Source organism: Anolis sagrei, chromosome X (assembly GCF_037176765.1).
Source record: "Anolis sagrei isolate rAnoSag1 chromosome X, rAnoSag1.mat, whole genome shotgun sequence".
In the NCBI taxonomy this organism is placed as follows: domain Eukaryota; kingdom Metazoa; phylum Chordata; class Lepidosauria; order Squamata; family Dactyloidae; genus Anolis; species Anolis sagrei.
The window spans coordinates 110,248,777-110,263,151 of NC_090034.1; the positions used below are offsets into that span (position 1 = coordinate 110,248,777).

General features: G+C 39.2%; 1 protein-coding gene across 1 annotated transcript in view; it reads right to left on the minus strand.

The window, feature by feature from the left end:
* Window positions 1-14,375, minus strand: part of LOC132780497 (hormone-sensitive lipase-like) — a 48,097-nt gene that overhangs the window by 33,558 nt on the left and 164 nt on the right. The window lies entirely within an intron of this gene.

A 14,375-nucleotide genomic window follows, 5' to 3' on the forward strand; every position in this document is an offset into this window, starting at 1 on the left:
CAACCCCAAAGGGGTCCCCAAAGGCCATCCAGTCCAGCCCCAATTCGGTCACGACAACACCATCTGATTCCTCCTAACAAATGGCCATCGAGCCTCTGCTTTAAGACTTCGGAAGAGTGGGAAGGGACTCCCAAAGGCCATCCAGCCCAACCCCAAAGGGGTCCCCAAAGGCTACTCAGCCCAACCCCAATTCACTCATGATGCCATCCAATCCCTCTTAACAAACGGCCACCCAGCCTCTGCTTTTCCATAAAGTGGGAAGGGACCCCCAAAGGCCATCCAGCCCAACCACAATTCGGCTAGAAAAACACCATCTGATCCCTCCTAACAAATGGCCATGCAGCCTCTGCTTTAAGACTTCGGAAGAGTGGGAAGGGGGCCCCAAAAGCCTTCCAGCCCAACTCCAGTTCGGTCATGACGATAGCATCCGATCCCTCCTAACAGATGGCCATCCAGCCTCTGTTTAAATAATAATAATAATAATAATAATAACCCCCAAAGGGGCCCCCAAAGGCCATCCAGTCCAACCCCAATTTGGACACGACGACACCATCCAATCCATCCTAACAAATGGCCATCCAGCCTCTGCATTAAGACTTCCATAGAGTGGGAAAGGGCTCCCAAGGGCCATCCAGTCCAACCCCAATTTGGTCACGACAACACCATCTGATCCCTCTTAACAAATGGCCATCCAGCCTCTGCTTTAAGACTTCCATAGAGTGGGAAGGGGCCCCCAAAGGCCATCCAGTCCAACCCCAATCCTGTCATAAATGAAGGCACCATCTGATCTTTCCTTACAGATGGCCACCCATCCTCTGATTAAAGACTTCCATAGAATGCTAGAGTGGGAAAGGGCCCCCAAAGGCCATCCAGTCCAACCCCAACCCTGCCATGATGACACCATCCAATCCCTCCCGACAGATGGGCATCCAGCCTCTGTTTACATAACAAGTATTTTTGAAAGACTTCCACAAAATCCTGGAGAGGGACGGGACTCCCAAAGGCCACCCAGATCACTCCTAATTCTGTGCACAACAAAAGCCCTCCCAACAGATGCTCATTCAGCCTCTGCTTAAAGACTTTCATAGAGTTATAAAATTAGAAGGGACCCCCAAGGGCCATCCAGTCCAACCCTAATTCTGCCATAAAAGAAGGCACAATTTGATCCCTCCCAACAGATGACTATTCAGTTTAAACAAAACCTCAAGTGTTGAAAGACCTCCCAGGCATCATATTCCTCTGCTGAGCACCTCTGTTGAGGTGAGATCTCTTTCCTTTCTTGCAAGAGGCTGGAAAAGTGCAAAGGAACGGGAAAAACGGCCCTCGAGGTGTCGGAAACTGGCGCGCATTCTCCTCTTCCAAGATGTTTGCAAAAGACGCGGGAAAAGAGGAGCCCAGAATTATGCAAAGGCGAATCCCAAATGTCGGCGGTCCCGGACAATATCCTCGGAGGCAACAGCTCTTTGCAACGGAAAGGAACCCCATTTATTTACTTGCAAGGTGGACTTTGAGTCTTGTTTACAGAGAGGAAGGTAGTATTACTACTATTACTATTATTCTGTTTACTTTCTTCTCTCTCTTCCTTCATCAACAGCCTAAGCTATAAATATTACTAATACTAATAATAAAAGCAATCTTTTTCAGTGCAGATTCAGTATATTTCATATATTGTCTCTTCTTGCAGACTCAGTGAATACACAAGGCTGAAAAGCTAATAATAATAATAATAATAATAATAATAATAATAATATACTTTCCTCTCTTAAAAGAATGTATTACTACTACAACCCTTGTTGATGGGAAGTTTCCCAACGGAGTGGAAATCATCTACCGGACAGATGGCAAGCTATTCAACCTCAGCAGACTGAAAGCCAAAACCAAGGTCACAACAACAGCTGTTATAGAACTCCAGTATGCTGATGACAACGTCGTCTGAGCGCATTCAGAAGAAGATCTACAAGCCACTCTAAACACCTTCGCAGAAGCATACGAGAAGCTCGACCTGTCATTGAACATCAAGAAAACCAAAGTGCGCCAAAAACAAGGTCACAACAACATCTGTTATAGAACTCCAGTATGCTGATGACAACGTCATCTGTGCGCATTCAGAAGAAGATCTACAAGCCACACTAAACACCTTTGCAGAAGCATACACGAAGCTCGGCCTGTCACTGAACATCGAGAAAACCAAAGTGCTCTTCCAGTAGACACCAGCCAATCCCTCTCCAATGCCAGTGATACAGCTTAATGGTGTTACATTAGAAAGTGTTGACCATTTCCGCTCCCTTGGCAGCCACCTCTCCACCAAAGTCAACATCGACACCGAAATACAACACCGCATGTGCTCTGCGAGTGCAGCATTTTTCTGAATGAAGCAGAGAGTGTTTGAGGACCGGGACATCCGTAGGGAGACCAAGGTGCTTGTCTATAAAGTTATTGTCCTCCCAACCCTGCTCTACGCCTGCGAGACGTGGACTGTCTACAGATGTAAACATTGACACTGAAATACAACACCGCCTGAGCTCTGCGAGTGCAGCATTTTCCCGAACGAAGCAGAGAGTGTTTGAGGACCGGGACATCAGTAGGGAGACCAAGGTGCTTGTTTATAGAGCTATTCCCCTCCCAACCCTGCTATATGCCTGTGAGACGTGGACTGTCTACAGTCATCACATGCAACTCCTCTCCTCCCCACCAAAGTCAACATCGACACTGAAATACAACACCGCCTGAGCTCTGCGAGTGCAGCATTTTTCTGAATGAAGCAGAGAGTGTTTGAGGACCGGGACATCCATAGGGAGACCAAGGGGCTTGTCTATAAAGCTATTCCCCTCCCAACCCTGCGATATATGCCTGTGAGACGTGGACTGTCTACAGACGTCACATGCAGCTCCTGGAACGATTCCATCAGCGCTGCCTCCGGAAAATCCTGCAAATCTCTTGGGAAGACAAGCGGGGAAACGTCAGCGTGCTGGAAGAAGCAAAGACCACCAGCATTGAAGCGATGGTCCTCTCCCATCAACTCCGCTGGGCCGGCCACGTTGTCCGGATGCCTGACCACCGTCTCCCAAAGCAGTTGCTCTACTCTGAACTTAAGAACGGAAAACGGAACGTTGGTGGACAGGAAAAGAGATTGAAAGATGGGCTCAAAGCCAACCTTAAGAACTCTGGCATAGACACCGAGAACTGGGAAGCCCTGGCCCTTGAGCGCTCCAGCTGGAGGTCAGCTGTGACCAGCAGTGCTGCAGAATTCGAGGAGGCACGAGTGGAGGGTGAAAAAGAGAAACGTGCCAAGAGGAAGGCGCGTCAAGCCAACCCCGACCGGGACCTCCTTCCACCTGGAAACCAATGCCCTCCTCACTGTGGGAGAAGATGCAGAGCAAGAATAGGGCTCCACAGCCACATACGAAACCACAAAAATAGTCATCAAGGAAGACCATCTTACTCGTCCAATGAGGGATCTCGTAAGTAAGTAAGTAAGTAAGTAACTACTACAACCACTAATAAAATAACCCTTGTCAGTACAGATTCAGTATATTGTCTCTTCTTGCAGACTCAGTGAATACACTAGGCTGAAAAGCTAATAATAATAATAATAATAATAATAATAATAATAATATATAACCCACAAATCCTCTCTTAAAAGAATGTATTACTACTACAACCACTAATAAAATAAACCCCTTTCAGTACAGATTCAGTATATTCTATATATTTTTCCACTTGGATTCTCTTCTCGCAAAGACTCGGTGATTAAAAAAGGCTGAAAAGTTAATAATAGTAGTCGTAGTGGTAATAATAATAATAATACCTATATATAAAGCATTATATATACTACATTATATCTATAATACATAATATATCTCATTTGCTGTGTCATACTGTGTTTTTGTGTCAATAAAAATAATACATTCCTTTCTTAAAACAACTTATCATTATTATTATTATTATTATTATTATTATTATTATTATTATGAGAAAAACACTTCTTGGAAAGAAGGGACGAGTGGAGTGCCATCCGCAGGGTTCTGTCCAGGCCCGGTCCTTCTCAGGATCTCCATTCATGACTCTTAGATGAAGGGATGGAAGGCATGATCATCAAGTTTGCAGACGACACCAAATTGGGAGGGATAGCCAATAGTCCAGAGGACAGGAGCAGGACTCAAAGGGATCTGGACAGATTAGAGAGATGAAGGGCCAAAACTCACAAAATGAAGTTCAACAGTGACAAAGGCAAGAGACTCCACTTTGGCAGAAAAAATGAAATGCAAAGAGACAGAATGGGGGACAGTGCCTGGCTCGAGAGCAGTACGTGTGGAAAAGATCTTGGAGTCCTCGTGGGGAGGAAGGGGAACATGAGCCAGGAATGTGATGTGGCGGCAAGAAAAGCCAATGGGATTTTGGCCTGCATCAAGAGGAGCAGAGTGTCTAGATCTAAGGAAGTAATGCTACCCCTCTATTCTGCTTTGCTTAGACCACATCTGGAATATTGTGTCCAATTCTGGGCACCACAACTCAAGAGAGATACTGACTCTAAGCTGGAATGTGTCCAGAGGAGGGCGACTAAAAGGATCAAGGGTCTGGAGAACAAGCCCTATGAGGAGCGGCTAAAGGAGCTGGGCATGTTTAGCCTGAAGAAGAGAAGGCTGAGAGGGGATATGAGGAGGGCCATGTATAAATATGTGAGAGGAAGCCACAGGGAGGAGGAGGGAGCAAGCTTTCTTTCTGCTTCCCTGGAGACTAGGACGCAATGGAACAATGGCTTCAAACTACAAGAGAGGAGATTCCATCTGAACATGAGGAAGAACTTCCTGACTGTGAGAGCCGTTCAGCAGTGGAACTCTCTGCCCCTTGGGGAGTGTGGTGGAGGCTCCTTCTTTGGAGGCTTTTAAGCAGAGGCTGGATGGCCATCTGTCAGGGGTGCTTTGAATGCAATATTCCTGCTTCTTGGCAGAATGGGGTTGGACTGGATGATGGCCCAGGAGGTCTCTCCCAACTCTAGGATTCTAGGATTCTGTGATTCTATATTATTATTATTATTATTATTATTATTATTATTATTATTTTACTGACACAAAAGCACATTATGTCAAAGCAAATGAGATCTCTATGCTGGATTTTGTATCCCAAAATCCCAAGTCGAACCCTTCCCAAGCGTCTAGGACTGTGTGATGTATTTTCGAACGATGTGCGCAGATCCAAGTCAGGTGGTCTTTTGCAGTTGATAGATTGTGATTTTGTCGATGTTTATTGTTTCCAAATGCCGGCTGAGATCTTTTGGCACGGCACCCAGTGCGCCCATCACTACTGGGACCACCTGTCGAACATTTGTCCAAACCAAACTCCATGTTGATATCCGTGCTAAAGAATCGGACAGTGTTAGTCAGAGACTGGATTTCGGTTTCGGTTTCCCACGCAGCTTCAGGTCATCCATGTACAGCAGAAGTGAAATTTTGTGAGATCTCTGAGACGTTTGAGAGCCGAGGTTTGTTTTTTGTAAGATTGTTGACAGAGGGATCGTGGCAATGATGAAAAGCAGTGGGGACAATGAGTTTCCAACAAACAGTTCACTTTTCCAGTGCTTCATCATAGTTTCAATAAAAGTACCAACTTTTTTACAAATCCCGATGATGTCTAGGCACTTGATGATCCAACTATTTATTATTATTATTATTAGAATAGGACTTCCTGCCAGGTACTTGATGATCCAACTTATTATTATTATTATTATTATTATTATTATTATTATTAGAATAGGACTTCCTGCCAGGTAAAGGGCTACAGGTTGGCAGCCGCGCCCAAGGCTAACTTTGAGAGGCAAGTTGCAATGAATCCTTTTCATAGAATCATAGAATCCTAGAATCAAAGGGTTGGAAGAGACCTCCTGGGCCATCATCCAGTCCAACCCCATTCTGCCAAGAAGCAGGAATATTACATTCAAATCACCCCTGATAGATGGCCATCCAGCCTCTGCTTCAAAGCTTCCAAAGAAGGAGCCTCCACCACACTCCCTCCGGGGCAGAGAGTTCCACTGCTGAACGGCTCTCACAGTCAGGAAGTTCTTCCTCATGTTCAGATGGAATCTCCTCTCTTGTAGTTTGAAGCCATTGTTCCCTTGCGTCCTAGTCTCCAGGGAAGCAGAAAGGAAGCTTGCTTTTGTTTCCCCGGAGCTTAAACCAGTTGTGTCAGGATGTGCCTTCATGTTTTCAAGAGATTCCAAGAGAAGTCTTCTTCCTGACAGTAGAGGGAGTAGTCATGATAGATTAGTTTATGGTCGGGGCCATCTGGGCAAAGTTTCACTTTGAAGATGTGGGAAAGCAATCCTAGCCTAAACTGTGATAAGCCAAGGAGGAGAGGGGGGAGCAAGGCCAGGAGGGGGGATTAGGAGGATCCTGGCGGGAAACCTCAGTTCTCTCTTTGCTGTTGTACTGTATGGATTGAATAAACCACAATTCCAGGACCTGCTCTTGTGAGTGTGTGTTTCATTCTAAGACCCAGCGGTATACCTGACAAGTTGGAAACTTTACGTAAGAACTCCTAAAACCTCGTAATTGCATGCCGAACGTGCCTCCACCTGCTTTTTTGCAGATTGGAAACCTGAACAAGCCACAAGTAAAAAAGTGAAACTTGTTGATGTTGTTGTTGCATTATTATTATTATTATTATTATTATTATTATTATTATTATGAACCTAAATGCCACTGAGGCTCTTGGAATATGGATGGAGCGTCCGCCTAAACTGGCCTTTTGGGTTCACTTTTCCAGTGCTTCATCATATTTTCAATAAAAGTGGCAATGTTTTTACAAATCCCGATGGTTTCTAGGCACTTGATGATCCAACTAATTATTATTATTATTATTATTATTATTATTATTATCCACCCCCAAGGCTAACTTTGAGAGGCAAGTTGCAACTAATCCCTTTGTTTCCCCAGAGCTTAAATCAGTTGGAAACTTTACGTAAGAACTCCTAAAACCTCGTAATCGCATTCCGAACGTGCCTCCACCTGCTTTTGTGTAGATTGGAAACCTGAACAAGCCACAAGTAAAAAAGTGAAACTTGTTGATGTTGGGTTGTTGTAGGTTTTTTCGGGCTGTATGTCCATGTTCTAGAGGCATTCTCTCCTGACGTTTCGCCTGCATCTAGGGCAAGCAACCTCAGAGGTAGTGAGGTCTGTTGGAAGTAGGAAAAAGGGTTTATATATCTGTGAAACGACCAGGGTGGGACAAAGAACTCTTGTCTGTTGGAGCTAGGTGTTAATGTTTCAACTGACCTCCTTGATTAGCATTTGATTGCCTGGCAGTGCCTGGAGCAATCTTTTGTTGAGAGGTGATTAGATGTCCTTGCTTGTTTCCTCTCTGTTGTTGTGCTGTGGAATGACCAGGGTGGGACAAAGAACTCTTGTCTGTTGGAGCTAGGTGTGAATGTTGATGTTGTTGTTGCATTATTATTATTATTATTATTATTATTATTATTATTATGAACCTAAATGCCACTGAGGCTCTTGGAATATGGATGCAGCATCCACCTAAACTGGTCTTTTGGGTTTGCTTCCTGATGATTGACTTAGAAGACGATTTCTTTTGCAACGATCTGGCTTTACCTCCTCTCTGTTTCCTTCTATTTCAGTCCATCTCTCTGTCCGTCAACCGATACTCGGTCTGTGAGTTGCTTCAGTTGTGTGAAGCTCCTATTACCTTTGCAGACGCTCTCCAAGATAGTATCTCAAACGGAAATAAATACAGGGATTTAATTGGCTCGTCGCATCAATTAACTACGAGGAAGAGAGCCAGCCTGGAGCGATGGTTTGTGCATCTTCACCAACGTTGCTTAAAATGTCCTGGCTCATAACACTTCCATTATTCTCCATGGGATCCCAAGGGGAATATTCACATAATAATAATAATAATAATAATAATAATAATAATAATAATAATTGGGACCTCCGAAGGCCATCTATACCATCCTGGACAATGTTTTGCAAATTTGAGGGTTCTTAAAAATTCTACTGAATTGATGGTTTTGAGTCTCATTCGTTCAGAGAAAAATCAGAGTATAAATATAATAATAATAACAACAACAACAACAATAACAACAACAGATACTGACCAGCAGCTGGAGTCCATTTTCCTATTCTTAACTAAAAATCCTATTGCAGAATTGCCTTACCAGCTGTTCCGGCTTGGATGATGATGATGATAATAATAATAATAATAATAATAATAATAATAATAAGTAGGCCTGGGTAACAACGGAAAAATTTGTTTCTAAAATCGATTCGTTTTTTGGGGTTTTTTGCGTTTCGATATTTAAAAGAATTCCGAATTTTTTTAAAAAAAAAAGTTCGATATTTACGAAATTTTGTAAATGGTAAAAAAAAATTACAAAACAATAACGAATCGATAACGAAACAATAACAAATCAATTCGTTAATGGCGGCCGCGATCGCGCAATATGCTAAAAAAACTTCTGAAGCTTCCCTCTCCCTCTGTTGTTGACTGTTGGTGTGATATTATAATTTTTTTTCACTAATTAAACAAAAAACAACTATAAAACTTGCCCCAGACATGCGGAAATAATAACGAAACGACCTCAAACCAATAACGAAACGAATACATAACGAAATATGAAGCATTTACGAAACGAATTGAAAAATTCGTTTCGTTTTTAAGTTGCTCCAGAATGGTTCGTTATCGCTTCGTTAACAAAAAAAAATAACGAATTTTTAACAAATTACGAATTAACGAAACGAAACCGCCCAGCCCTAATAATAAGACTTGACACATGACACACAGTAGTGAATGAAAAGCAAGCAGAGAACTTCTCCCAAGTCTGATTGGGATTCCATAAAGATGCCGTGAAATCAATATATTTCCATGTATATATAAATAAAAATGTCATATTCGTTTGTGGGATTAATGTAACAAAAAAACCACTGGATGAATTAACACGAAATTTGGACACTACACCCCTACCTGACCAACGAGTGACCATCGCTCATAAAACCCGCAAAAAACAGTGGAAAGGACTTTAAAAAACCAAAAATGCTAAATGACAATACAGAAAAAAGGGAACCAAGGGGAGAAAGAAGGAAGGAAGGAAGGAAGGAAGGAAGGAAGGAAGGAAGGAAGGAAAAAGGGAGGGAAAGAAAGAAGAAAAGGGAGAAGGAAGGAAAGAGGTAGAGAAGAAAGAAAGAAGAGAAAGAGAGAGAAAGAAAAGGGGGGAAGGAAGGAAAGAGGTGGAGAAGGAAGGAAGGAAGGAAGGAAGGAAAGAAACAAGGGAAGGAAGGAAAGAGGGAGCGAAGGAAGGAGGGAAAGAAGTAGAGAAAGAGGAAGGGAAGGAAAGGAGGAAAGAGAGAAGGAAGAATGCAAGCAAAAAGCGAAGGAAGGAAGGAAAGAGGTAGAGAAGGAAGGAAGGAAAGGAGGAAAGAAAAAAGGGAAGGAAGGAAGGACGGAAGGAGAGAAGGAAGGAGGGAAAGATGGAGAGAAGGAGGGAGGGAAGGAAAGAGGGAAAGAGAGAAAGGGAGGGAAAGAAAAATGAGGAAGGAAGGAAAGAGATAGAGAAAGAAGGAAGGAGAGAAGGAAAGAAAAAAGGGAATAAAGGAAGGACAGAAGGAAGGAGAGAAGGAAGGAGGGAAAGATGGAGAGAAGGAGGGAGGGAAGGAAAGAGGGAAAGAGAGAAAGAAGGATGGAAGCAAAAAGTGAAGGAAGGAAGGAAGGAAGGAAGGAAAGAGGTAGAGAAGGAAGGAAGGAAAAAAAAGGGAGAGAAAGAAAAATGAGGAAGGAAGGAAAGAGAGAAAGAAGGAAGGAGAGAAGGAAAGAAAAAAGGGAAGAAAGGAAGGAAAGATGGAGAAAAAGAGGGAGGGAAAGAAAGAAGGAAAGAGAGAAAGAAGGATGGAAGTAAAAAGCGAAGGAAGGAAGGAAAGAGGTAGAGAAGGAAGGATGGAGAGAAAGATGGAGGGAAAGAAAAATGGGGAAGGAAGGAAAGAGACAGAGAAAGAAGGAAGGAGAAAAGGAAAGAAAAAAGGGAATAAAGGGAGGACAGAAGGAAGGAGCAAAGGAAGGAAGGAAGAGAGGAAGGAAGGAGCAAAGGAAGGAGGAAAAGATGAAGAGAAAGAGGGAGGGAAGGAAAGAAGGAAAGAGAGAAGGAAGGATGGAAGCAAAAAGCAAAGGAAGGAAGGAAAGAGGTAGAGAAGGAAGAAAAGAGGGAAGGAAAGAAAAAGGGAAGGAAGGAAGGAAGGAAGGAAGGAAGGAAAGAGGGAGCGAAGGAAGGAGGAAAAGATGGAGAGAAAGAAGGAGGGAAGGAAAGAAGGAAAGAGAGAAGGAAGGATGAAAGCAAAAAGCAAAGGAAGGAGGAAAGAGGTAAAGAAGGAAGAAAAGAAAGAAGAGAAAGGAAAATGGGGAAGGAAGGAAAGAGATAGAGAAGGAAGGAAAGACAGGAGGAGAAAAGGAAAGGGAAGGAAGGAAAAAGGGAGCAAAGGAAAGAGGGAAAGAAGAAAAATAGGGAAGGTTGGCCACAGCAACCCGTGGCGGGTACAGCTGGTCTATACACCAAAGACATATATATACACACGCATCCATATATACACAGATAGACATACACCTATATACAGAACTTAAAAATGCAAAGCACTTCTGCTCCTGCTTTCCAGAACAATACAAGAAAGGGGCAAATTGCAGTATTTTTCCTTATATATTGATCAAAAATATTCCAAAATTGTCCCACCTTTGTGGCTGAGAGAGTGATCTTGGATCTTTCTCTTTTTGTTTCCTGACGTTTCAATGGAGACAGAACTACATTAAACCCTTGTGCCGGCTAAACTGCTGACCTGAAGGTTTAAATCCGTGAGACAGGGTGAGCTCCTGTCTGTCAGCTCCAGCTTCCCATGCGGAGGACATGAGAAAAGCCTTCCAAAGGATGGTAACACACCTGGGCGTCCCCTGGGAAACGCCTTTGCAGATAGCCAATTCTCTCACGCCAGAAGCGACTTGCAGTTTTTCAAGTCACTTCTGACACACACACACACACACACACAAAATCACAATATAAAATGACCCTGTGGGTGTGTACCATTAATTAAAATTAAATTAAATGCATTACAATGTGTATTAAGTGGTGTAATATACTCTGTGTGTGTACAATTGATTAAAATTAAATTAAAAAGCCGGTCTGAGTCCCTCTACGGAGGTGAGAAGATTGGAATATAAAAGTTTAAAATAAATAAATAAATATAAATAAATGCATTGCAGTGTATATTAACTATATTATGTGTGTGTACCATTAATTAAAATTAAATTAAATGCATTACAATGTGTATTAAGTGGTGTAATATACTATGTGTGTGTACAATTAATTAAAATTAAATTAAATGCATGACAATGTATATTAACCGATATAATAATATATTATGTGTGTGTACCATTAAAATTAAATTAAATGCAAATATATTATGTGTGTCTACTATTAACTAAAATTAAATTAAATGCATTGCAATGTGTATTAACCGGTATAATATACTATGTGTGTGTGCAATTAATTAAAATTAAATTAAAAAGCTGGTCTGAGTCCCTCTACAGAGGTGAGAAGATTGGAATATAAGAGTTTTAAATAAATAAAATAAAATAAAAAATATATACCATTAATTAAAATTAAATTAAATGTATTACAATGTGTATTAACTGGTATCATATACTGTGTGTGTGTGTGTACAATTAATTAAAATTAAATTAAATGCATTACAATGTATATTAACTGATATAGTAATATATTATGTGTGTGTCCCATTGAAATTAAATTAAATGCATTGCAATGTGTATTGTTGTCTGTATGTCAATACACAATGTGTATATCTATATAGATAAAAATGCAATGTTTGTTTGTGAGATTAACATAGCTAAAAAAAACTGGACGAATTGACTCCAAATTTGGACACGAGACACTTATCAGGCCAAGAGATTTAAAAAGCCAAAGAAAATTAAAAATACATTACAATGCATGTACAAAACCACATATATAAACTCAAACACACACAAAACACATATACACAGACTGGGGATGGCTAGTCTATATATAAACACACACACACGTTTAGTGTGTGTGTATGTTTATATATACATATATGTACACACACACATATATATAACATAAATTCCACATTTAAATTTCGATTCTACCTTCAAAACATCTAATTATGCAGATATATGCAAATCCAGATATTCCAAAATCCAAAATATTTACATATACAATTTTTCTGTTTAGTGTCTTTTGAGAAAAAGCAGCATAGAAATAATAATAATAATAAAAACAATAATAATATTTTGAGTGTCTTGAGAAAAAGCAGCATAGAAATAATAATAATAATAACAATAATAATATTTTGAGTGTCTTTTGAGAAAAAGCGGCATAGAAATAATAATAATAATAATACTTTGAGAGTCTTGAGAGAGAAATCGACACAGAAATAATAATAATAATAATAAATAATAATAATAATAATAATAATAATGAGGAAAAGCAGCAAAAACAATAAATGTGGGTTTAAAAAATTAAACTAAAAATGCATCAACATCTAAGGACAATTGGGATGGATTGTAAACAGGAAACATGATCAATATATCTCATCAATATATATATATATATATACACACACACACACACAAGTACGTATGTATAATTAAAATTAAATGCATTTCCATCTAAAGACGATCGGAATGGATTTTTAAAAAATGAATTAAAATTAAATTAAATAAGGACAATTAGGATGTATTGTAAACAGGGAACATCGTCAATATATCTCATCAATATATATGTATATATATATAAATGCAATTCCATCTAAAGACGATTGGAATGGATTAAAAAAATGAATTAAAATTAAATGAAATAAGTACAATTGGGATGTATTGTAAACAGGGAACATTGTCAATATATCTCATCAATATATATATGTGTATGTGTGTGTATAATTAAAATTAAATGCATTTCCATCTAAAGACGATTGGAATGGATTTTTAAAAAATGAATGCAAATTAAATTAAATACATAATAATCTAAAAATAACTGAAACAGGTTTTTAAAAGATGGATTAAAATCCAATTAAATGCATCACTGTCTAAAGACAATTGATCTGAGTTGTTTACAATTAATGTCAATTAAATTAAATACAATTGAAACAGTTTTAAAAAATGAATTAAAATAAAATAAAATACACAATAACAAAAAAATGAAATATTTTTTAAAAAGAATTAATATCCAATTAAATGCATCACCGCCTAAAGACAATTGACCCGAGTTGTTTACAATTAATTTTAATTAAAATAAATACAACTGAAACAAGTTTCTTAAAAATGAATTCAAATTAAATAAATGCACAATAACAAAAAAACAACTGAAATATATATATATTTAAAAACAATCAAAATCTAATTAAATGCATCACCGCCTAAAGACAATTGACCTGAGTTGTTTACAATTAATAAAAATAAAAATAAATACAATTTAAAAAATGAAGTAAAATTAAATTAAATACACAATAACTAAAAAAAACCAATTGAAACAGGTTTTTTAAAAAAAATAATTAAAATCCAATTAAATGCATCACCGCCTAATGACAATTGACATGAGTTGTTTACACTTAATTTAAATTAATTAAAATTAAAATAAATACAATTGAAATAGGTTTTTAAAAAATGAATTAAAATTAAACTAAATACACAATAACAAAAAAACAACTGAAATATATATATATATTTAAAAAGAATTAAAATCAAATTAAATGCATCACCACCTAAAGACAATTGACATGAGTTGTTTAATTAATTTTAATTAATTAAAATTAAACACAATTGAAATAGGTTTTTAAAAAATGAATTAAAATGAAATTAAATGCATAATAATCTAAAAATAACTGAAACAGGTTTTTAAAAGATGGAATAATATCCAATGAAATGCATCACCGCCTAATGAGATGTTTACAATTAATTTAAATTAATATAAACACATAACAACCTAAAAACAATTAAAATATGAATTAAAATGAACAGAAATGCCCCCCATTTCCAGGCCATAGGAATGCATTGAAGTCCTGCTTGACCACCTGTTGGAGTTACTTTTTTTTGGAGGAGAAAAGTTACTTTTTTTGGAGAGAGCTCCTCTTCCCAGGCAGGAAAAGAAGGGAAGGGTTATTAACCATATATTAACCATAATCCCGGGCCCAAAGGGTTTATGCGGATGATAGGAATTGTAATCCTACTGAAAAAATTCCTTGGAAGGCTTGGGAAGGCCTGATTTCCCCCGGAAAAAGCAACTTTCCGGGCTGCCTTTTGGTGCCACCCCCCTATTTCCCCGGAATGGAATCGCCCTCGCCGTGCAGCGCGCG